The following is a 25,114-nucleotide window of genomic DNA, read 5'->3' on the forward strand; positions in this document are numbered from 1 at the left end:
GTTTTCTACTACAGATTAAGGTTACTATGGTAACTAATCATTTTGGCCTGGTGAAGAGGTTGAATTTAATTGTCCCCTTTTCACGTGTTAATGGTTGCATTGCCTAAGGGAGGAACTTGCCTGAACTTGCTTTAGTTTCAGTTTCCCTTCTGTGTAGGCTTGCAAAGAATATGCAGCTGAGAGAAATCTCTCCTCTCAGCAAACAGCCTTTAAATATGTTTGTTTTCTGTAAATAAAATTATTTTCATAGAAATGCCTGCTGTGTGACTTTTCTGATCTCTCCTGGGCCAAATGCTTTCTAGCACTCTGCCAACAAAGAGGTCTATCATAATTCATGATCATTTCATCCTTTGGAAGGGGAGTTGGAAAAACAGTTTCACTGGACTGGGGCATTGGGAACCACTACTGTGGAAGAGATATGTGGAGCTTCTCTAGATCTAGCATGTGGGTCAGGGGAATTAATTCTTCTTCCTCCCTCCCACACAGTGACCCCGATTCAGACTGAAGCTCTGCTGTATATGAGCCATTGGTGGAAAAAGAAGAAAGTCACTTTCAGGCAAAGGGAATGGCAGGGAAGAGGGACCAAGTTCTGATCTGGACTGAAGCTACAGCAAAGGGCCAGTGTTTCCCTATCTGTCATTCTAGAGTCCCAGTGCAGATTAGGCCCCAATTTTGGTGTATCAAAAAGTCTAATCCTTTGAGAGAGTTCTTGTTAAAAGGCTATGTGAAGCTTAAATAGGAGCAGAAGCCAGAATAATTGTAGGAGTGTATGTTTATAAAATCAACTAAATCTAAAGCTTGGACAATAAGGTTGTGTGTGTGTGCATGTGTGCATATGTGTGTGTGAGAACTAGGAAAGAGAAAACTGGACCAAATCAATAATAATAATAATAATAATAATAGCAGCAGCAGCAGCAGCAGCAATTTTGGAGCAATGGTTTAAAGTTGTCATTGGGTGATAAATTAATTTGCAGATGCTCTATTCAGCTGCTTAAAAGATCCCAGCCCAAGAAAAATTGTAGCAAGCAATAGCAACAGAAAATGCTAAAGCTACAGAGTCATTAAACCATTTTTCTTCCCCACATCTGTAAGAAGAGCATGTGATGTATTTAAACTACAGTAAATCATATATCAGAATCTGGCCTTTTCCAAGCTTGTTTCCTGAACATCTGCTGTAATACTCCTGAACAGTCCAGGAAGTGTTGCTACTCTGGTCAAAACCATGTTTGATACCAGGGTTGGACCTTAGCAGAAAAGCACCTTAGGGGCGGAAGGGAAAATGGAATTTGGTCTTCTCTGCCTTCACCCTGCTGGGTTTCAGGCTACTGACTTTGCCACTGGCTGATCTGCCAGAAGGCTCCTATTTAAATTAAGTGCAATGTTATTTTGCAGTGTGTAACCTTGTCCACAATGTTTGACACAATGCCCACTGTACACCTCTGGGAGGAAGTAATGTTGCTCAGAATGTACAGAGAGGGTGCTTTCTCTGCCAATGTTGCCCCATCGGGCTGGGAAATGATTGCAACTGCCCCTTGCCCACTTCCATATTCTTTTGACATCTGCATATAGCCTTCTCCCCCCACCCCCGCCCAACCCCATATGCTGATCTGCTGATTTCTTGGGATGAGAGAAGATGGAACATCCACCTTTGGGATGTGAGGGGATCATAATTCTTTCTTTTTTGTTTGGTTATGTTAAAGTTAATTGAGTAAAAGTTCAGGTGCTCCCACTCCCTTGCAAATGGGCTTATACCATTTTGCCAAGAGATGCAGACAATTGCCAAAGTGTACAATGTATTTATGTGAGTATGGTGTGTGTGTGTATGTGTGAGAGAGAGAGTTAGTTATAGTTAGTTAGTTGGTTAGTTAGTTGCAGGAGAAATACCCAACTTGAACACAGCGGTCTTCATATGGAAGAGACAAACATGAGTCATTTAAGTCTTGGCTTCGAGAAATGAGATATGCCATAAGAACTAAGGAGTCATGGACTACGTATCGTTTAGACTGGGAAGCTGCAGGAAGCCCTTCCCATATTTCTTGGCACCCAACTGATGAGTTTTATCAGTTGCATCAAGAAAGGGAGCATTGGATTCTTCCTGCCAAATGGCAGCTGGAACCCCATGATCTGAATCATTGGGGAAGAAAAGGGAAGGAAGGGGAAAACCACCAGCTTCACCTTTGTGCTAGGTGCACTGCTTGGACTCTGAGGGTTGGCGAATTAGCGAGGAAGGATGAGGGATGTGTTTCTTTGTTTTATCTTAGAAGAGATTTAAGGAAATCAGACAGTGGGTGATTTGTGGGAGGGTCAAAAAGTTGTGGGTATGCAGTGAGTGGGAAGGTATATGCATGGAATGTAGATTGTGCTGGAGGCTCAGACAGGCTCCTGTGATTCTATAAACTGGATGAACCTTGCTTTCATGTGTGATGAAGGTTCCTTTTGTAATTCAACATCCAGGACTCTAGTTCTGGGGGATAACAGACCCATTTGGAGTTTTGAGACCTGCAGTGGGCACCATCGCACCAAAAGGACTGAGTTTGGTAATTATCCCAATAACAAAATACCCATTTCTTAGAAAGACAAACTGTTGAGACCAGGGAGCATACCCACAACTTTTTGACCCTCCCACAAATCACCCACTGCCTGATTTCCTTAAATCACTTCTAAGATAAAACAAAGAAATATAAAGCACATACCTTATGCTGCTAATGCCTAATAGTTTTTCTCAAACTGCCAATATACAATCCCTCAAAGCCCATACCCAACTCCTGAAAACACTAGTATCTCCTTCTGATTCACCCTCACACATGCCCACACTCATACGTACACGTGTGCTCCTTTCAGTGTCACAGAAACACACCCCTTCCTCTTTTTCCCCACCCTCACCTGTTCATTCTCTAGTTGTTCCTGCCCCTTCCCAGTCCTTTCCTACCCACTCTTTGCTGGTTTTCCTAACCCTCTGTCTTCCCCATGACACAACCCCCAGCTCATATCCTTTGCCTCAGATTCACCCCTCCCTCTCTTTGGGGCAGTGAGACTGGACAGAGAGCAGTGCAGATCCATTCTGGCCACTGCCTTTTCTTTTGAAAGAATTGTGGTAAGCGCACATGGAGCATGCAACTTTTGTGGAGATGGGAATGGAGAAGAACGAGATCACCAGAAACAAGACAGGCAGTACTCCCCAGACGCTGTATATGGTAGCCAGATAGGCAGAAATGAATAGGAAGGTCAGCAGGACCTGGAAAGGCCAAGGGGTTATTGAGGAGTGCTGTTCCAATGAAATAATAGCATACCCACCTTAATAATATATCCATATCAGAATCACTTTCCCTATCAAGCCTGTTGATTGCCATGATTAAAAAAATCACAGTGAAACAGATATGTGGAGGAGCAAGGCTCCAACATTTCCCTTTGGATATATATCAGAATCTGCATTTTGGATTTTTTCTTCATGGAGAGAATAATTTCAGAAATTCTTTGGGTAAACACCAGTACTTCAAGACCACAACACCACTTGTGCTTCACAGAACCCTCCTGCATGTGTTTCTGTGGGGTCTTCTCCCAAGTAAGTGCATACAGGAATAATTGATATGTGTGTGTGTGTGTGTGTGTGTGCGCGCACGCATGCATCTTTGAGTCAGTGACGACTCCTGGCAACTGCCTGGACAAGTCTCTGCAGTTTTCTTGGCAAGATTTCAGAAGTGGTTTGCCATTGCCTGCTTCCAAGGGCTGAGAGACAGGGACTGGCCCAAGGTCACCCAGCTGGCTTTATGCCTAAGGCAGGACTAGAACTCCTCATCTCCCAGTTTCTAGCCTGGTGCCTTAACCACTACACCAAACTGGCTCTCTATTGATGTCTTGACATAAGTTTATATCAGTGATTTTAAAACCTCATGAATAGACTGCATTCTTTGATATTATCCAGTTCAGCTGCTTCCTACAGTAGTCAAAGCAATGGCATGTTTACATGCTTTGTGTGACATCTAATGTTGCCTATGGAGGACTCATCATTACCACACCTACTGGTAAACTCTCTTAGCACATATATTATATGGCTTTTGTAGTATTGCTGGGTGGTGGTTTTTTTTTTTTTTAAGGTTTCTTATGTATGATAGAAATCTGTTTAGAAATTTCAAAAATTCCCCTCTGTACTGATTCTTACAGCCCCCTAATACTTATAAAGAATTTAATTCTGGAATAAATTCAGTTCCTCCACAGAATATACATTGGATATAATACCAAGTTCAGCGGAGTGAAAGCAATCGCCAAAGGGGGTGGGTGGTGGGTAGGATTGGTGCTGCCCTTTTGGGATTCAATACATTTGTCACGTAGGGGATTATATAGACAGATTACAGAAACATAAAGAGATCTTTCAACCTGAAACATAACATGCAAAATGAACTGCTTAGGGCTGTCGACTTATGTGGCTGAAGTCTAAATTCAAAGTCGGTTATCACAATATGCGTCTGATTGTGGAGTCCTTGGTGCTCTCTGAGCTTAGTTGTTTGCTTGCAGATGTTTGATTAACCCAACTAGGTAATATCATCACTGCAGTGCAGTGCACTGTCTGATTTTTTTAAACCTCATGATCAAGACTTTTTTTTCCTTAAAATGTGCTCCAGAGCTCAGAACAATTTGGAACGATCAAGCACCCAATGACTGGAGCAGACTGGACTGTTTCTGGAGTTCTGAAGAGGGTTAATCAGTTGGTGTTCAGATTGCTCTATAAGAGTTTTCACAATTTGGATGTATTGCAGATATGTTAGGATTATATGTCAGGATTACATGACTGAGTGAGAATTCTGGGAGCTGTAGTGGCTGCAGTTTTCATTGGCAAACATAGGCTTCCTATTTCTTCAGATTTCTTCAGTAGTCTTTGTATCAAGACAGAACAATGCATAATTATGAAACTTCGGAAAGATGGTCAGTCTCAACTGTTTTAATAAGACATAAAATAGGCTCTTGATAGGTTTTGATTATATCCATCAAGTTGGTATTGATTCTTAATGATCACATAGATAGATTTTTCTCCAGGATGAAATATAAGCTCTTAACCAATGTAAAAAGTTTGCAGAGACCCAAACTTTATCCCATCTGATTCTTCCACTCTGAAAGTCATTTTGATTTTCCTTTGCTCTTCTGTTTAGAAAGACTAAATGAGCTGGTTTATTCCAGGGCTGCAGAGATCATAAAACTATCCAATTTTGTTTCAATCTACATTAAAAAAAGGCTTTGGGAATCTGCCATGAAATTTATGTGAGTTTTTTTTTCAAAATTCAGCAGCAGGCAAGTGGACAAATTAAATAAAAAAGAGGGGAGTGGGGAAAAAAGAAGATGTCAAGTTGGGGGAAATCAATGAGAGCCTGGTGGCATCAAGGGAGCCTCCCATGTTTTCAAATGCAACTAACATAAGCCTGAGATAACTAAACAAAATGAAGCTGCCACTTCTGAGAAGGTCAGCTGAGCTGTAAGTTCTCTCTGCAAGTAACTCTAGCCTATTTTCATAGAGTTCTTGGCATAATTTTACACAACCTCTGCAATTCACCAGTTCAGAGCTTGGGCAAGAGCAATGGTGTCGACTTTAGAGAGTTAAAGCAGGGAAAAATTGTGTCTGCAACAGAAGAAATATGGTGAGGAATAGTCAGAACTATTAGCTATGCCTAGTTATGGCTCTGGCCCTGCCCTGTGCTTTTGAAATTCCACTCATTATCAGTTTGTCATCCCCTATAGATGATTCCCAAGGGAATATATCTATTGGGGCTGGTGGGGGGGGGGGGAACCTGCACAAAATTCAATCCAGTTCTCTCTCTACCATAAGTTATTCCAATAATTTGACCAGGGTTGCATATGTATCTGGTTAGATCAAGGCTATGATTTTCTCACAGGCTAATGAGATGTATAGATGTAGCCTGTGGACTTGACCCTACATCTGCTGATATTGTGTGATTCATTTTTGGTGTGAGGGGGATCTTCTCATAGGTATTCCCAACTTAGGCTGTAGGCAAAGTGAATCCACCCTGTCTAATGGTGAAGTGGTATTTCATGACAAAAAGTGTTTGTTTCATCTGATAGTGAGCAATTCCCCAGTTCCCATCTGTCTCTCTTATTCTGCCTTTTATGAACATGCCACATTTTTAACACCAAGGTGTTGGTCTACATAGAAGAGTAGGTTTGTCTTCAAGCAAATATTTGAGACCAAGTGCCAGGCGAAGAAAGCAATTACAAGGAAGAAGAGGAAAGAACTGACTTTTCTTCAATAAAGTATTGCTGCGGCAGGGTTGTGTGTGTGTACGGATAGACAGTGAGAGGGGAAAAACCAAATAGCCAAGATGCCATTGCTGAAAGGTTTTATGTTTCTGTAGGAGGCAGATATGTTGGGGAAAACCTCACATAAATCTCTGAAAAGACATCATAAAAATCATAATGGGCTGCCAACCAGGCATGTGCAGCAACTCCTACTAGAGTGATTCATCCTGAAAGTGTTCTGCTGAAATGTATGATCGCTAACCATCTGCAGTGGTGAAGGCGTACCATGCCACAGAAAACTGCCCGCTGGTGCTGTGACTCTATTGCAGATCAACCAACCTTAGAGACCAAGCAGGTCTGTCATTTGCAGCCTTTTCCCAGGGCAGCAATGCCCTTGACGTCAAGTCTTCTGGGTGCTGCATTCTAGCAAGCGTCTGCTTTTGAATCCATGTCAGATGTTGCCAATGGCTAAACATTTTTCCTTGTCTACAGTTTAACGTTCTGCAGTTACAAAGCTGCGAGGACAACTTGTAAAATGGAGAGCAGGGAGAGATTAGGGTGGCTTTGGCCAAAAGCAAAAGAGCGAGTGCCATTTGCTTAGATGTATTTTTGGTGGGTTTGATTCCCAAGACTCAAGATGGATACGCATGTTTCCCAATCTCATGCAGCTCCACAAGAACTTAATGAAGAAGGAGGTAAACGTAACTCCCTTTTTTCAGATAGAAAAATGAGATTGAGAAGGAGAAGTTTCCCAGGGGCTGATAGTGACCTATCATTTTAAGATTTGAATTCAAGTTGTTCTATTTCACTTAGCATTTTTATAAATACACACATACTATCTTAATACAGATGTGGAGATCCTCAAAAATTGGCTTAATTTTGTTGTGGTAGGGGAGTATTCTGACTCACAGTTTTTAGCAAAGATTTTTGTTTAAAAAATAAATTCTGAAGAAATAATTTCCACACTGGATGGAGGTGGGTATGTTTTGTTTCTGAATGTGCAAGGTGGCTAAGAGATCTGTTCCAGCTATGTATAAACCTTAAGAAAAACCTTGCACACCTACCCATTGCATCGGGCTGTTTGTGGAGGAGCTTCTTCCATTCTTTGAACTTTCCCAGAATGATGTGTGAGGGAGCAATTTTGGGAAGCGCTACTGAAGGCTAGCCATCTCTGTGCAAAACAACAACAGAATCAAGGTTCCTCTTTCACCATACCTACTAGGGTTCCCCTGACAATCTCTCTTTTAAGCAAAACAAAATCTTAACTTTGGAAAAGTTAAGGGATAACCAGCGAGGAGAGCACTTAGTTTATGTCAATTGCCTAACTATCTGAACTACCTCCTCCTTTTATTTCAGTTATCTTTTAGCTGATCAGAGTGACGGGCTATCTTATAATGCTGTTGGACTTGGGCTAATAACTGGCAGGATCCATCAGGACCTTGCTAGGAATTTGACTATATTTTTATATTTACTTCATTTTCCTTTTTAACCTTATTTTATTCTATCAATGTTATTTCATTAATCTTATTCTGTTATGTTATTCAGGTCTGGTCAATGACCGGAATAAAGTATTTTGATTCCAGAACTTGTTGAAATGATATATCGGAATGTGCTGAGAAGTATAATTTCCTAATAAGAAACTGTGTTTTCCAGAAAGAGTTATTTCCAAGTTCTTTGGAGATAGTTAGCCAAACAGACAAGCAGATAGACAGCAGGCCAGACTGCCTGGGTGGTAGTAAATGGAGATCCAAGTGACTTATCTTTCTTTTTTCTAAAGGTAAGTATCTGGTTTTGGGGTTTTAGTTTTTCCCTTGAGAAAGGATGAGGAAATGAGTGGTGTCTTTGAAGGGTGGAGGTCCTTTGAGATAAATCAGGCCACCAGATTGATGGTTAGAACAGTCCAGAGAGAACATAACTCAGTGGTAAAGTTGTTGCTTTGCATGGAAAAGATCAAAAGCTGAGGTTTTCTGTGGTGAACGCTAAAGGTGAGTATGTGTGGGAAGAGATTTCTTCTCTCCTACTCTAATGGCATGGAATTACCCCAGTTATGGGTGATTTCTACAGCTTTTCCATCCATACAGGAGCAAGGTTTGTCCTGTTTCTGCATTGTTTGTGTAGTGTATTGTTATTGATTGATTAAGTAGGCCTGTGATCTGCTACTGTTGCTTGATTACTTTGGGCTGCCTGTATGTTAGAATTCTTGAAGATTCTCTAGAGTTAATTCTTCTGGGAGTCTCAGTAAAACAAGCAGGAGAAAAACCCTACTCCTGGTTCTTGTGCCATTTGTTTAATCAGTAGAAAAGCCAGAACTGCTTGCCTTTTGTTGTTGCTGCTGTTAAATGAAAGCAACAAAAAATATACTTTTTGTACATAATCAGCTCTCCTAGTGTATGTACTTTGAATGATCAGTTTGATTGGAGCACTTTATCAGAAACTTAGTAGTAGTCTGAAACACAAAGGTCAACTGCATCTTGATTCATGGATTAGTCTGGGAAAGGCAAATTATCTTAGTTCATATAAAAAAGCTAATCAAATTAATTTCCACTTGCTGATCAAATGGACAGGTCAAAGGAATGAGGTTGCTAGAAGTGGGGTATCACCTTTTGATGGATAATCCCAAAGGAATTATATTTTATGTGAAATGTTTTTCCTTTTATAAAGATTAGTAGACAATAACTTGGCAATAATCTTGGCTATGTTAACATCCATGTATTGTTTACTTGGTGACCATATATATTTATCTGTACTTTTAATTGTTTTAACTCTTTTATAGTTTTTATGATTGTAAGCTGCCCAGAGGCACTTGTTGAGATGGGCAGCTACAGAAATAAAATAAAAATAAAAATAAAATAAAGTAACATGGTGGATTGCCAAGAATAGCTGGTTATTGTTTAAAATTATTGTTACTGGATCTGACAAAGGATGATTCCTGCATTGTCTAGAAAGGTTCCCTTTGATGGGTGAAAGCAACAAAACATGAAGTGTTTTCCTGAGGGTATTCAAGAAAAAGTTATGCCTGTGATATGTTGGCAATTCCTTCCAGGCAGCCAGATGACAAGACTTCAGGAGCGACAGCACTGAATACAGATATATTTGTAAATGAATACAGTAGTAGAAAGAGATGCTCAAAACTAAGGGCACAGGTATTTTATAATCTAGTAATGAGTAAAGTACCAATATTCTTCTGTTTCATTTTTATTTATTTTATTTGTTAGATTTATATTTCACCATTCAGGATTAATATTGTCTGTCATTTAGATAAAGCACTGTTAGCTTTGATGTTTGGCATTAATAAACATTACATATACTATTTGAACAAGGAACATTTAAATATATGCAGTTCTGCTAATTTCATTTGCCTTCCTATATACAGTTTTTTTGTTGTTTATTCGTTTAGTTGCTTCCGACTCTTCGTGACTTCATGGACCAGCCCACACCAGAGCTTCCTGTCGGTCGTCAACACCCCCAGCTCCCCCAGGGATGAGTCTGTCACCTCTAGAATATCACCTATATACAGTAGTTTAATATATTTCCTATTTCATTAATTCATTTGTATGGAGAAGCTTACCCCAAACATGTTGACATTAATTTCCTTCCAACAGCAAGATTTTAAGTCAAATATTCAAGATGGGTTATAGCAGCTAGATAATAAGCAAAATTTAAGAGTTTTCCAGGGGATATAATTCATTTAACTTTGATCATAGCTTGCCTCCTTATGTACAACTACTATATATATATATATACATACATACATACACATACATACATACACACACACACACACACACACACACACACTATTATATGTGGGGGAGATGGGCAGTGATAAAAATATGATAAATAAATAAAAATAAAAAATAAATATATTCACCTTTCAGGTAAGCTTTTACCAAATTACACTTTTTGTCCATTGGCTGTGTCTTATTTGATGGGAAATATACAAGTGTTCCACACCAATAAATTTATATTTGTGAAACTCCATTATTTAGTGACCACCTCTTCCCGATTACTTACTTCTGCCCATCCCATTAGGTCCAGCAGAAGAGGTATACTATGGGTCCCATCTGCTATGGAACTGCATCTAGCAGGGACCCAAGAGATGGGCCTTTTCTGCCATGGCACCTACCCTGTGGAACATCATCCCCCCTGAAGTGCAACTGGCCCCATTCTTGATGTCCTTCCATAAGTCCCTTAAAACTTGGTTATGTCAACAGGCTTGGGGGTCTCACAGAAATGGGGATTTAATGAGGTGGCTATATTGCATGTAACATCTAATGTTCTCTCTAGCCCTTTTGTTCTGGGCGTTTTTTCATAATAATAATATTGATGTTTCAGTTGTAGAGTATTTTTGTAATTATGTTTTTTATGGTTTTATTGTACACTGCCCAGAGTCATGATTCTGTGAGATGGGTGGCATACTAATGTGATAAATAAATAAATAAATAAATAAATAAATGAATGAATGAATAAATAAATGAATAAATGGAAGATAATATTCATTAGTTTAAACCTTTGTATGCTTATTATACTGTGAGTCCCATTGAATTCAATGGCTATTACTTCCAAGTAAGTATGCAGAGTTTCCTATGTGTTCACCCTAGCCTTTTCAATATAAGGTGGGGTAGAAATTGGAAAATTGATCCTCGGTGTATGGATCTGTTTTCCCACTTCGGTTTGCAAAAAGAAAATGGGTTGATAAAGTCCTTTGTGCTGGGCTGAAAGCCCAAGGAAACTATGCATGACTTGTTCTGTCCTATATCCCAGTGATTCCAGTTCAGTTCACTCTTGCTCCTAGTTCAGTTTGCTTATGAATTTTAGTCGTCTTCACTCAGCAAGGCAGCCTCACTCTCCTTCAATTTCCCTTCACATTTAGATGGTGGGTATTTGCAATGGAGACCTCTGTGTCCCTGGCAATGCTGCTGATTTTTCAGAGCCTTCATTCCCATAGACAGCCTCCTCTGTACAAGAAGACTCTGTATTGCAGAGACACCTACACACAGAGGATGACAAGAGAAGAGCAGGGTTAGTGTACTCCTCCTATCTCCTTCAAAAGTGCATCTTCTGTTCCTCCACACTTAGTAAATATTTTCCTTATTTACACCTCCCACCCATTTGCTCATTTCCTCTATTAGAGATAGAGCAATTTCCTCTATTCCTGTATTCTCAGTGAATGGAAAGCAAACTTCCTTAATTCACAGTTAATCATCAGGGAACCCTCATCCTCTTTTCAAGAAAACATAGGAAGTGCCCCACTCAGGTGTTATGAGCTCTGCTCCCCTCCATATTGTTGGGTGTAGCAGGAAGAGGCAGAATGGCCTCTCACGGTCTGGCCAAGTGTTAACCCTTCAAAATATTGACTGGCTGACTGCCTGGCAGCCAATAATGAATCAATACTAAGAACTTCTTCAGGGAAATTGGGGGTTCACTTCCACTGCAGATTTGGGGTTTTCATCAGATCCTACTAGGTTCCCAGGAGCTGGATCAGGATAATATCAGCAGGCCAGAAGAAAAAAAATATCCCAAAGTCTTTTTTTTTTTGCTCTCTTGTTAAACAATCTGGCAGTCACCCAGACCTCTATGGAAGAAACCTGCACATGCTTTTCCTGGGAAAAGCATGGAAATAAAATTGCAGTGAAGAAAAGAATGACAGGAAAAACACAGATGCTATTGTGTGGTAAGCATTTATCTGTATAAATCACTTTGCTGAGTTATGTGTGGATTTGATTGTATCCCCACCACACATTCTTTTTTGCCACTTCTGCCTACACAGACATTTATACTGAATGTTAGATCCACAATGCTGTGATCCCTGACCTGGCCTTCTGGCCTTTTCTGGTCTTGGGCTTAAAATCGTAGGTCCAACCCCCTGTTCAGTGCTGGAATCCAGAATACATCCAGCGAAAAGGAGCCCACCACTACTGTGAGTAATTGCACACTCTCAAACTCCTCTTACCCTTAGAAAGTTTTTACTAACATTCAGCTGGAATAATCTTCCCTGTAGTATATATTTGTTCTTCCATATCTTTCCCTCTGGTATGAGAGATAGGACTTGGCATCCTCCTATGTGACATCCTTTCAGGTATTTGAAGAATAAACCGCTGAGCTGTCGATCGGAAGGTCGGCGGTTCGAAACCGCGCGGCGGGGTGAGCTCCCGTTGTTAATCCCAGCTCCTGCTCACCTAGCAGTTCGAAAACATGCAAATGTGAGTAGATCAATAGGTACCGCTTCGGCGGGAAGGTAACGGCGTTCCGAGTCGTCATGCTGGCCACATGACCCGGAAGTGTCTATGACAACGCCGGCTCCAAGGCTTAGAAACGGAGATGAGCACCGCCCCCTAGAGTCGGATTCGACTGGACTTTACGTCAAGGGAAACCTTTACCTTTACCTATCCTATTTCTCCCTCAGCCATAATGTATCAAGGCTAAACATGTTCAGCTCCTTCTACCTGCCTTCATAAGGCTTAGTTTTTAGTCTTGATCATCTTTGTTCCAGTTTCTCTGAATTCTTCTAAAAATGTGCTAACTCCAAATCAACCCAGTCCTCAAAATGGAATCTGACCAAAATAGAATCAAGTAGGAATGATCACTTTGATTTGGAAATTGCACTTCTGTTGATGCAGCCAAAAATTGTGTTGGCCTTCTTTTCAACTGCACTACACTGCTAGCTCATATTCAGATTGGAATGAACTACTATTCCAGTATTTTTTATTTTTTTATTTTTGGCAGATACTATTATCACCCCGGTCCCTCAGTCCGGTGGTGCCTCATTGTGGTGATGGTGTATATTCCTCCCACAGTTCTTTGCTCATCCCTTCCAGGAACCACCTCCTCAAATGAGGCAGCCCAGCAGGACATGTGGGGGAACATAGCTTAATCATGTTTATTATTTCCTGGCAACTGTAATGGGTGTATCATTGGAAGACCTGAAAGACCATGCTGGGGACAGAGCATCCTGGAGAAAGCCTATCTGTGTGGTTGCTAGGAATGAACACCAATTTGATGGCATGTAATCAATGTATTATTTCCTGAAGAGATAAATGTGCAGCTAGATAAACAGCTTGATCATGTGTTTTTGTTGGACGAACTGTATTATCTTTAAAATGATTAATTTTGTCCTTCATAATATAAAATCATTTGTATTCTGAGGTCAAGTATAAATTAAAAATATTGATTTTATCAGATCATACCACTATATATTTTGCTCTGAGCATTCTTCATGGTAGATATGATGAAATTTTGTTTGCTGTTGTTTCTATTGAGAGGCCAATAATTCATGAAGACTTTACCCTCACTCCCAATATCTTTGTTTTATTTGGTTCAATTAATATTCTATATCAAGGGTATATCGAGAGTATATAAAGAGAATTAAGTTCCAGTTAAGACAATCTGATATAGATTTATTTATTTATTTATCAGACTTTATCACCACTCATCTCCCTCCCAAGGAGGGACTCTGGGAGATTGTCTTCATAGATACTCAAAAGTTCCTTAACTTTATTTTCTACAATATCTCATTTAGGACTCCACTTGGTGTTGATGGTGGGGACAGAATTAGCCCATGGCCCATTCTTGGTGGGTTCCCTCAGGGCCTGACACTCTCCCCATTCCTGCTTAACATCTACACAAAGCCACAGGGTAAGATCACCTGATGACATGGGGTGAGGTATTTTTAGAGAGCTGTCACTACCCCAAACAGAACTAATGTGCAATTTGGGGGTCCTCTGAGACTCAGAACTCCTGTTTGGACAGCAGGTGGCAGCCATGGCCAAGAAGGTTTTTCCACAACTTTGTTTTGTATGCCAATTGCACTCCTTCCTGGACTGGGAGGCACTGCTCATGATCACTCATGCCTTAGTCTCCTCCTGGGTGAATTATTGCAATGCATTCTACATGGGGCTGCCCTTGAAGACCATCTGGAAACTGTAGCTGGTTCAGAATGCAGTAGTATAGGCAGTTAAGGGTTCACCTCAAAACATCCATGTTATACCTCTGTTCCATGAGCTGCACTGGCTCCGTTTGCTTCTAGGTGGATTCAAGGTACTGACTGTCATCTATAAAGCCCTCCATGGCATGAGGTCAGGTTACCTGCAGGACCCTCTCTCCCTGGTTGTTTCTACCCATCCCACTAGGTCACTCCAGGTCCCTTCAATTAAAGAATCTCATCTTATGGGACCTCAGAAGCATACCTTTTCTGTCACAGCGCCTGCCCTCTGGAACACCATACCCCTGAGATCAGATTGGTCCCTACCCTGAGATTTGTAAAGTGTTGAAGACCTGGATGTGCTCCAAGGCCTGGGGGTTGGGAGGTGAGATGGCCCATTGAGAGGTCTCTGTTAATTGTTTTGCTTGGGTTTATCCTTGGTCATCACTGATTTTTTTTTTAATTCTTTGCTAATTTAAAAATAATCATTTTTAAAAATTATTGTTTTAACATGTTAGCCACCCAGAGTCGCATTTGCAAGATGGGCAGCCAGATAAACCAATTTAATAAATAAACATAGTACAGTTACTTTGCAGCAGAGAGTGTGTATAAGATGGGATCAGATATGTGAAATGTAGTTTTATTTAAATTTGTTAATAACAACAAATGAGAATTCTATATAGATAAAAATCAGAGCCACATAATTTAATTGTATTTAAAGTTGTTTATTTGGCAACTTGATTTGGCCGATTTATTTGCCAGAGCCAATCATTTTATTGTGTCCATTAAGAATATTAAAAAAATATATTTTATTTACTTGGCTATTTATAACTAAAGGCTTATGAGAATTCCCTCTAGGAAGATGATAGGATCAGAGAACACTCTTCTGACTGGATTTTAGAGAAGCAGAATCCTTTGGTCCAAAACAGAATAGCTTCACTGCTTAGTTCATGTCCAGTCCTGTTTCTGTTTTGATAAATGATGTTTTCCTGCAGTGATAAGGTCATTTATAGGTTTAGTTCAACCAGAGGGAGGGGGTTGATTTGGTTTGTACAAGAGATCTTATTTATTTATTTATTTATTTATTTATAGGATGGGAAAGCAGAAATAGATCCTTTTTACACTGCAATCCATTGCCTCCAGATGGCTACTGTGCACCTCCCAAATTATTCCTAGAAGAGTAATAACAGTAATAACAATTGTTCTGGTGAAATCAGAGTTTGTAACTGAAAGATGCCAGTTTCCTTCAGTCTAATTTCACCTATATCTGAAAGTAACAGAATAATAAAACAATCTCCAAAAATGAAAACATTGGCAACTCTGCAGTTAGCTGAATGTCCCTGCAGGCTCCATTACCAGATGACAAATGCTTAAAGATCAGATAAGAATATTAATCCAATTTGGAATTCTCCTAGGAAAATGAGGAAGTGGTTGGATTTACAGTATATAATTTGCTTTGTTTTACTTTTTTTTTTTTCAAGCTAAAGCAGCTCAAACAAGAAAGTGATCGGTAAGTCATTTGTTGGACAGATCTCAACACAGTAGCTGATATCAGGACATACTAAAAAGAATAATATTCAGAATCACCAGACAGACATCCTCAATAATTGGTAGCATTTTCAAATTCATCTGAATAAGAATCTGTCTCAAGTGTCTACATTTACATGAATGAAGTAGAAACTAGCATTGGTAAGCAAGTTTTGTAAGCTATAGATTCCAGTTTTTGTGAAGCCAAAATGCTGGCTACTCTGGTTTCAGATGGCACAGTAAGTCTAATACTTGGGTTAAATATTCACACATGGGACAGCTGGTTATAGGTAAGATAATAGCCTGCATAAACTTGTTAACTGGCATTTTGGGCTGATTTGGCCATGCAGATTTAACCTGTATATTTCCCTTCCTTCGAAGAACTTCCAGGATGGGCCACAAATTGTTTAGAATTAGAGTACATGAAAACATTTTCATAATATATCCAGATTTTTTTTAATGGCAGAGAATGAAAAACTCGGCTGCGGGCCTATAGAACATGGAAAATGATCTCAGATATTGCAACCCTCTGTTCTAGTAGCTGGAGGCCCCATGGCAAAGGCAAAAACCATCCCCGCTCTTTCTGAGGGCAGTATGGGGGAAAGTGATTATTGAGGAAGCCTTGGGTATGCAGGATCCAAAGTTTGCCTGATACAGGATAAAATGTGTAACATCCTTGTTTTCCATGCCACAACATTATAATGGGAAGTAGGAGTAACCTTGAGGAACAGGAGGAAGAGCCGCAACCAAGACAATGATTGACAATGTATGGTAAGACATGACTGCTGGGATGTGACCGGAAATGCTCTGTTGGATGTGAACGTATGTTGGACAACAGATGCAGTATGCTGTCCATAAATTCTCCTTTTAAATATGAGTGTGTATTGGTTGATAACTGTAGTGTTATTTCCTTCATTTTCTTTTCTTTCTTGATTGTATGGTTTTAGTAAATAACATTGTTGCTTTATTATTGTTTATTTCTGATGTTGTGTAAATATGTTGAGAGCTCTTTCACCGAAGTCAAATTCCTTGTATGTTTGATCACACTTGGCCAATAAAGTATTGTATTGTATTGTATTGGAAGGTGGCCATGAACTCCCAAGGTACCTCAGACTCAAGGGCCAGAGAAGGCAGGCTGAAATCCCCCGGAACCATAAGCTTGGGGAACTCCACTGCCAACCCAGCCACAGAGTCAAGGAGCACAGGCAGGGATGCTGCTACACTGCAGGGAGGAAAGTAAGAGAGCAGCAGTCCCAACAGATTTTTATGGCCCAGCCTCACAAAGAGGGCCTCACATCCAATGACACCTGGGGCAAGGCCCCTAAAGGCCACCACAGATTCCTGAATAACAGCAGCCACACCCCTACCCCTACCCTGGAGTCATGGCTTGTGCCACACCTGAAAGCTAGGAGGGCACATTTCAAAGAGGGGAACTCTCTTCATTCTGTTGGATGATATATGGTGAATGAAGTGCCATTTGGATCTAGCTAATTGCAAGAAAGCTTCTGGTTTCTTCAATTCAGAATGGCATTATAGGTGGCAGGGAGGGGGTGTGCTTAATCTTTCTTCTATCACCACCCCAATGAAAATCTTTCTTCTACTACCACCTCAATCTGGAATTAAGCCTGCCAAATAAATTCTCATTAGTGCCAATAAGACTACTATCTGTGGATAGATTTACACATTGCACTTGGCTATTATGAGGTTTGTATAGTTTTGGCTTGGCCTGTTGTGTGACCTTAGCCATTGTGGTTACTACAGTGTATTACTCCAGCAATTGTGGCTTGCTCAACAAATAGTGGTTAAGTAAGACATGTTTTACTACTATGTGTGAAGCCAATTAGTTTATGAGGGAGGTGCAATTTTGCCTAAATTCAGCCTAAATCCTGATTTTTTTACTCTAAAAAATAATTTTTAGAAACTGTCCATTTTAAATACTTGCATACAATTAACTTCACATGTAATTTAACACCCAGACATATGAGTCCTGTGCTTAAAGGAATTCTGTAGTTTAAGAGCTGGAAACAGCCTGTAGGGAAATGACTTCTGTTTTGTATTGAATTGTCCTTTCTTTAGCTCCTTGATGTATCTGATGCCATAAAGCCATAGAAATAACGTGCCCTCAATTTCTTCCAGCAGGAGAAATCCAATCTCACTGCTTTGTTCTGCTCCTTAATTTAGCTCAAATGCATTCCTTTGGAACACTCTTCCCCCAGAGGTGAGATGAGCCCCCCTCTCCTGGTCTTCCGGAAGAAGTTAGAGACCTGGCTCTGCCATCTCGCTTGGGGCGGGAAGGAGGGGTAGTCAATCCTGTGGGTGGCTAGCACCTTAAAGTGGTCCCCATCTATTTATGAATCTAAATCAGAACTTTTAATTGCCATCTTGGATGCTATTTTATATTTTATACTTATATTTATATATTTTGTAATATGTCTTGTTTTTATTGTATTCTAATCTTTTTAGCTTCATTGTGAACTGCCCAGAGTCCCTCTTTTGGGGGAGATGGGCAGTGATGAAACTTGATAAATAAATTTGTTTGCTTCCATGCTTCTTTTTCAGCCATAGCCAGATGTCACAGTTGCCTTTATTATCCCTATAGCTGAGGTAACAGTAAGAATAACTGTGTGATATTTAGTTAGCCCCCTGTTAGGATAAATGTCTAAAATGTGTGGAAGTTGGCAGAGCTCAAACTTAATATTGTAAATAATAATAATAATAATAATAATAATAATAATAATTATTATTATTATTATTTAGTACAAGGTCAAGGATTCATGAATCAGATCATCAGGAGGTGGTGCTGAATGTTAGTAAAACAAGGCAATTTCCTGTTCCATTTTCCACATTGAAGTTGAGCTTTCCAAAGGCAGACCACAGTTGAGAGGCTCCAACAATAGCTGCAAGCCATGGATTCACTTTCATCCTGCTCAGCCAAAATGGAAACAGGCTCCTCAACTGTATTTTTGTCCATCAATTGATTGCCAAAGTGCTTCTTATGCCTTTATCCATTGTTCTGTCTCTTTCCACCCTGTTTGATCAGTCATTTCTGGCTAAAGAGAGATTATAAAATGGGAGTATAAATTAGCAGCAACTTAATCTTACTGGACATGCTGGTCAAAGTTTAAATAAGCTGGCTACCATTAAGAGTTTGGGTGGAAAGTCAAGATATAAATCCATTAAATGAAGACTACTACTACTGCTACTTGTGCTAATAATGATCAGTGGGCAATTTTCCTCTGGATGACTGAAAATACATGAATGTAAAAGTTGAATAAGCTCCGTGAAATGAACCACAACTTGTTAAAGCCATGCTGGCAGCCTGATCCAGTCCCAGCCCCACCCCCTGCTGAATTGACTGAAAAGGGTTCCGTAAAAGATGCTGTACCACATCACGGTCATGTGCAAAATATCTTGCAGGCTGTTTGGTACAGCTGGCACAACAACCAGTAAAAACATCATTAGTACTTACTATTTGTTAGAGAACTTACTATCCCTGAAAGTGAAAGTCATAAAACATGTAAAACTGGAGTGGAAATACAGCAGCTGAGAGGTGTTCTGCGCAACTTGAATTTCAGAATCTTCTTGCCATAAAAGGACCCCCATGTGCTATATGCATCTTTGATGCAGTGAAAAAAAATTCAGATCCCTTATTTTCTCCCATTCAAAGTTTCCTGCCTGTTATTTGTGTTTCTCACTGCCTTATTATCAGAATGCTTGTAATCATTCTGGTCATGACAGGAAGACTACTGCAGCAGATCTGCAGGTGTGTACAGTCCTCCAGGACTATAAAAAAAGGCTTTCCAAGTTCTACCAATTTTCTTTTGAAGAAAGGAAGTGTGCACATAATGCCATTAGCCAGCCTTCTCCAATCTGCTGCCCTCCAGATATACTGGACTTCACACTCCTGTAATTCCCATACTGGCTTGAAATCTTGAAGATTGCAGTCCAATACAGCTGAAAGGCACCATGTTAGGGAAGACTGTTGTAAGTGGATACAGGCCTTAATTTGTCAGGTTCCTTCAAGTCAGGCTCAGTTCTTGGTGACCACCATGTGAGCATCTTCTTGCTGAACATTGCCTCAGGGGAACCTTCTTTATTTGGTTTCATACTGTTTGATTGATTCTTCTTGTGGGATATTATTGCAGTCAAAACAAACAATTTATGTCTTGCTAGATAGGCACATAAAAGGAGGCGGAGGCTCATGGATTTCCTGAGTAATTGTCTAGAGACAACTCTGTGAGATCACTTCCTTCTTCTTCACCATGGTTCATGCCAGGTAGTGGAATATGTTAGGTAAAGGTAAAGGTTTCCCTTGACGTAAAGTCCAGTCGTGTCCGATTCTAGGGGGCGGTGCTCATCTCCGTTTCTAAGCCTTAGAGCCGGCGTTGTCCGTAGACATTTTCCGGGTCATGTGGCCAGCATGACGACACAAAACGCCGTTACCTTCCCGCCGAAGCGGTACCTATTGATCTACTCACATTTGCATGTTTTCGAACTGCTAGGTGAGCAGGAGCTGGGACTAGCAACGGGAGCTCACCCCGCCGCGCGGTTTCGAACCGCCGACCTTCGATCGGCAGCTCAGCAGTTTAACCCGCAGCGCCACCGCGTCCCTGGAATATGTTAAGGCCAATGGAAATCATAGGAAACTGAACATACACACATCTTGGGAAATATTCCTAGATATAGACTGATATTTGAAAATTTGCTTAACTCCTTAAAAGCCACATTTATTGTTGGTGACAAGTCTGGAATATGCTACAGAATTTAAATATTCTTATTTTCTTCAGTTAAGAAACACTAATAGGATTTTCTGGTGTCTCTCCCCTTCCCCTCCCTTTCAGTCCCAATTAGTCAAGGGACTATCTGAAACAGTGTGATTGCACATAGGGATAGAGGTTAGCAGGACCCTCAAGAGAAAGAGTTCAGGCTGCCTTGAACAATGAAAGTATCTTTCCACTCATAGTAAGAAAGTGGAGCAAAGCCATTGGTTCATTAAAGGCAAGTAGAAACAAGTTTGATGATGACATTAGTCATTATTGTTATATTATTTTTCTTTACAGTCATCTTATTGGTAGTGTGGGTGAGTGTGCAGACTAAGCTGCAAACTTATAACTTGAGCTAGTTTTTAGGAAACTATAATGATGGGCTGCCCTATGCTTTCAACAAGAAGGCACACCTCCAAAGTTGTTATGGGGTGTGCAATGACTCCACAGCAGTGTGCTACCTATTTTGTCATGTCTGAGCCATGTCTTGGTCTACTGGAGATCCCTTGATTCATAGCACTCCATGAAATGGCCCGTGAGCCCTTCCAGCAATCCATGTGGTATTGAGTCTGCTTATATTGGCTGCCCTGAGGAAACCACAGTTAACTGCCTTCCCCTAACCACATGTTCAGAGCAGAGAGACGAAAGAAGCAAGGGAAAAGAAAACCCAATTCCCTCTTGAATTTAGCCCTCATTAGAAGTCTGTACGTTGGGGTTGCCTCTAATAGCAGGGCCATGTGTCTTGGCCGGCAAATTTATTAATCCCCATTTTTTTAAAAAAAAATGGTGGGATCCATAAAGCAAAGGAAGCATTGTGGAGAAAGATGGGCCCAGTTTGATGGAGGCAGCAGAAGTGAAGCATTTTGCTTGACGTGGTGGGTGGTATGTTTGCCGACCAGAAACAGCACCTGATTGAGGGTAGCATGCTGATACATTTCCAAAATATCAGGGGTGGAAAGGAGTAGAGGAAATAAAATAAAATGACAGAGTCACAGAGTCTATCTGGGTCACCTTAAAAATGCAATTAATGTAATTAGCAATTGAGTTATATTCTAGGATTAACATACTGCAGAATTATATAGCAGAGTGCATCTGGATCTTGAGTGGCTGAAAAGGTTGAAGGCATGAAATCAGCCTGAAACAAGGATATGCAGCCTGTTGTCCCCTAGATAGTTGGGACAATAGTTCCTATAATCTTTTGCCATTGGTTTTGCTGGTTGGGACTGAAGTGAAAAGTAGGTGATGAAAAATGAACCTGTAGTCGTAACCGGCATCAAAGGATTGTTGTTTATGCAAAAAGATGCCTTTTTAGAGTAAAGGATGGTTACCAGATTTCAGAAAAGTGAATTTTCCATGGTGTATCCCTGAGCGAGGAGTCTCTCAGTCAACTGAAAAAGAGTTGGACAAACAGAAAGAAGCTTCCATCTCCATCGTGATAGCCAGGTGTATGTCAGGGAGGTGAGATGGACAAGTAAACTGTGATGATTATATTATTTCTCACTTCCATGACAAAATAGAAAGCTCTGAACTGGGCATATAACTCTGCTATTGAAGAAACACATGTTTCTCCTCAGCTTTTCTACCATATGAGCTCCACTTTGCCATGGCAAAGGCACCATTGTATAGATCTTTCTGCTTCCTCAGTACCTTCCATACTGATGTTATTCAATGTAAACAAGGACTCAGCTGCAGTCTTAGTCTCAGGCAGTTTGCAAATGAAAGATGTGGCAAGCCATCTATAACTCATAAATGCATTATTCTGGTTCATTTCCCCCCCCCCCCATCCCTGGTCATTTGAGATCATCTACCCTCTGGAATGAGATCTTCCCTGAAATTCATGTGGCCCCCACTCTGTTGGCATCTGATAAATCCTTGAAGACCTCATTGTTCTCCCAGGTTTGGGGTTGAGATGGATGGAGCCCCTTGTTGGTTGCGTCTTTGTTTATTTTTATTTATGGTTGTATAGAGTGACCAGATCCCATGTTGTTCTCTCTCTCTCTCTCTTTTTTATGGTGTATTATATTGTGAGTTGCCCAGAGTCAGTTGGAGTTGGACAGCACCTAAACTGAATTAATTAATTAAATAAACCTTGTGCATGACTCTTTGTATAGCAACATTTCTGATACTGAACATTGCTTTGGGAGCCTCAAAAACCTTGGAAGGTGCTGTGGCTGATACTGCAGTCACTCAGCTGAGGCTGGTTGTTTACCACAAATCTGAATGTGTATTTTATTTTCCTATTAAACCAAAGTAATAACAACACAGTAACAATGAAAATAAAAGGATGCAGATAACAAATTTGATATTATTCAAATAACTGTGAACTTTATAGTCTGAATTAACAATATAGACACTGACTGTAATACAAAATCACAAAGAAAAATCAACAGAAATGTTGAAAACGAACAAAGTAGTTCAAAGAGTTTTGACCAAGATTTGAGAGATCTTTTTTCTAGCCCTCTGTCAAAAATGGTTGATTCAAATGATAAATGAAACATATTAGGACCCCGCTATCAAACATCAATCATGTTTGGCAGATGTTCTTTTGCCCCCCCCCCCCCTTTGTAGAGTGTATTTATAATTCTTGATACCTTGATGAAGTCAAAATATTGGAGATATAGCCAGAGAACTTACGTCTGTTGGACAAAGAATAGTTGTTCTAAATGTCATTAATTTCAATCCAAAATACAGCAGTAGTAGGACACAGCTAAACTACGTGACCTGGTTTTCCATGGTCTCCATTGCATCCCTAACCATAACCAAACTTTACTGAACATTCTCTGAAGAAATATAAAGAAATATTTTTTTCTGTTATATGGATCACATTTAATACTATTTTTAAGATCATTCTGTTCAGGGATGTCCACAGGGTGGTCAAAAAAGTCCAGATGGAAGCTTCAACAATGTGATCCAAGCTCCATGTTGCACATAAAAAACATATGTCCACATATGTCCACATAAAAAACAGGTAGAGCTTCAATTGCACCACTGTGGGTGTCATCTTGATGGTTGCTGTTGCTTTTAATACCATATCCTGCAGATTCCATCTTTCGGCATTCAGACTATGTGCCTCTGAGTTTTCCATCTACTCCTAAAGATCTATTTATTGCTTTAAAAAAGAAAATTTCTAGCTACCAAGCTTAGGTGAGTACTGACTTGGTGTCTGGCTATGGATGCAAGGCCTGTCCTCTGCGTGAAGATACTGTATGAATATGGTCCTGTTTGCATACCCTGCTTAACCTGGTTATTTGGGGGGGGGCAGGGTAGTGCATGATGGGAACACCAAAAATTGAACTAGGCAACTAATTATAAGGGGAATTAATTTAGTCCAAGAGACCTATTATGCATAGGGTTTTAGTAATTCTACCCAGTCATCTGTAAATGGAACCACCTGAACTCAGTCAGTTAACTCATTCTGCTTAGCTATTCCTGCAAGAAAGAGAGCTGGTGAGAATTGGTTGATAACCCCCTACTTGCCATCTTGAAGTCCAGAGCTGGAGTCCTGGTAGCCCCTGAATTCATCTCCCTAATGTCCACTTGCTACATTGGTGCAGAGCATATGGAGAGGGTGTCTATTACCCTGTTTCCAGAGGCCTGGCTTGTGTCTTGAAAGTCAGGGATGTTCTTGGGTGATTTGTCCTGTATATGATCCTAACACACCCCTGCCCCTTTTGCTTCCTCTGAAATTGCTTTATGCCCCTTTGGGACTTGTTGTGGTTGGGGAAGGCAGCCTTTTCTGCTGTTGCTTTTCTCCCTCATTAAAGGAAAACATGCTGGTGTTCTTTGCAAAAGGGGGAGCAGGTTTTTCTTCTCAATGATCCCTTCAGGTAGGCTAGCCTGATAGTTGGGGTGGTGGTGCTGGTAGTGGGGAGAGTGAATGCCTATTTGGCACTCCTTCTGATGACTTGGGGAGGACTGAGAGAGGGGGAGAGACTAAACAGGGATTGAGCAACATACGGGGTTGGTGGGGTAGAGAAAACCACCAGAAGAGGTGGGAGACAAGAGTGGAAGAAGAGAGTAGCTGGAAGGAACAGTAGCCAGTGGGACCGACATGTTTATTGAGATTGTGCCTTGGAGCTCTTTGTTTTCTTCCTTTTTCTTTCCACACTCACTGCTGCCCACTTGACCAGTGGGGAAGAGGCAAGTGATGTAATGAAGCCTTGCCAGTTCTCTCCTTTTGCAGGGGCCTCTGGGTTACCAGACACTTCCTGAAAAAGGTAGGCAGGGATTGTATATTCCCCAAATGGTGGCTTCTGACCCATTTCCCCTGCCCCCAGTTAATGTGATCCTGCATAAGGCAACATATATAAGTAGATAATACAAAAGGCACACACCTCTCTGTCCATTGTGTGTCAGTTTTCAAGCCAGGCTATCTCCCAAAATAGCAGCTTGTATATAATTATGTGGATCTCAATCCTTTGCTGAAATTATGCTATGCACATCTGAACAATTCTGGTTCTTTCTTTTCTTCTCTAACCACAAGACTTATTTCCATAACAAATATGACCTTAACCTTCTTCTTTTACATGAGACAGAGGGTGATTTATAACACATTGAGGATTCACTATTTGGCCTTCCAAAAGATGCTTAGAAACAAACAAAACTATGTTGGGAGGAGGGTCACAAATATATATATATATATATATATACGCGCACTACA

This window comes from Candoia aspera, chromosome 2, assembly GCF_035149785.1.
Source record: "Candoia aspera isolate rCanAsp1 chromosome 2, rCanAsp1.hap2, whole genome shotgun sequence".
In the NCBI taxonomy this organism is placed as follows: domain Eukaryota; kingdom Metazoa; phylum Chordata; class Lepidosauria; order Squamata; family Boidae; genus Candoia; species Candoia aspera.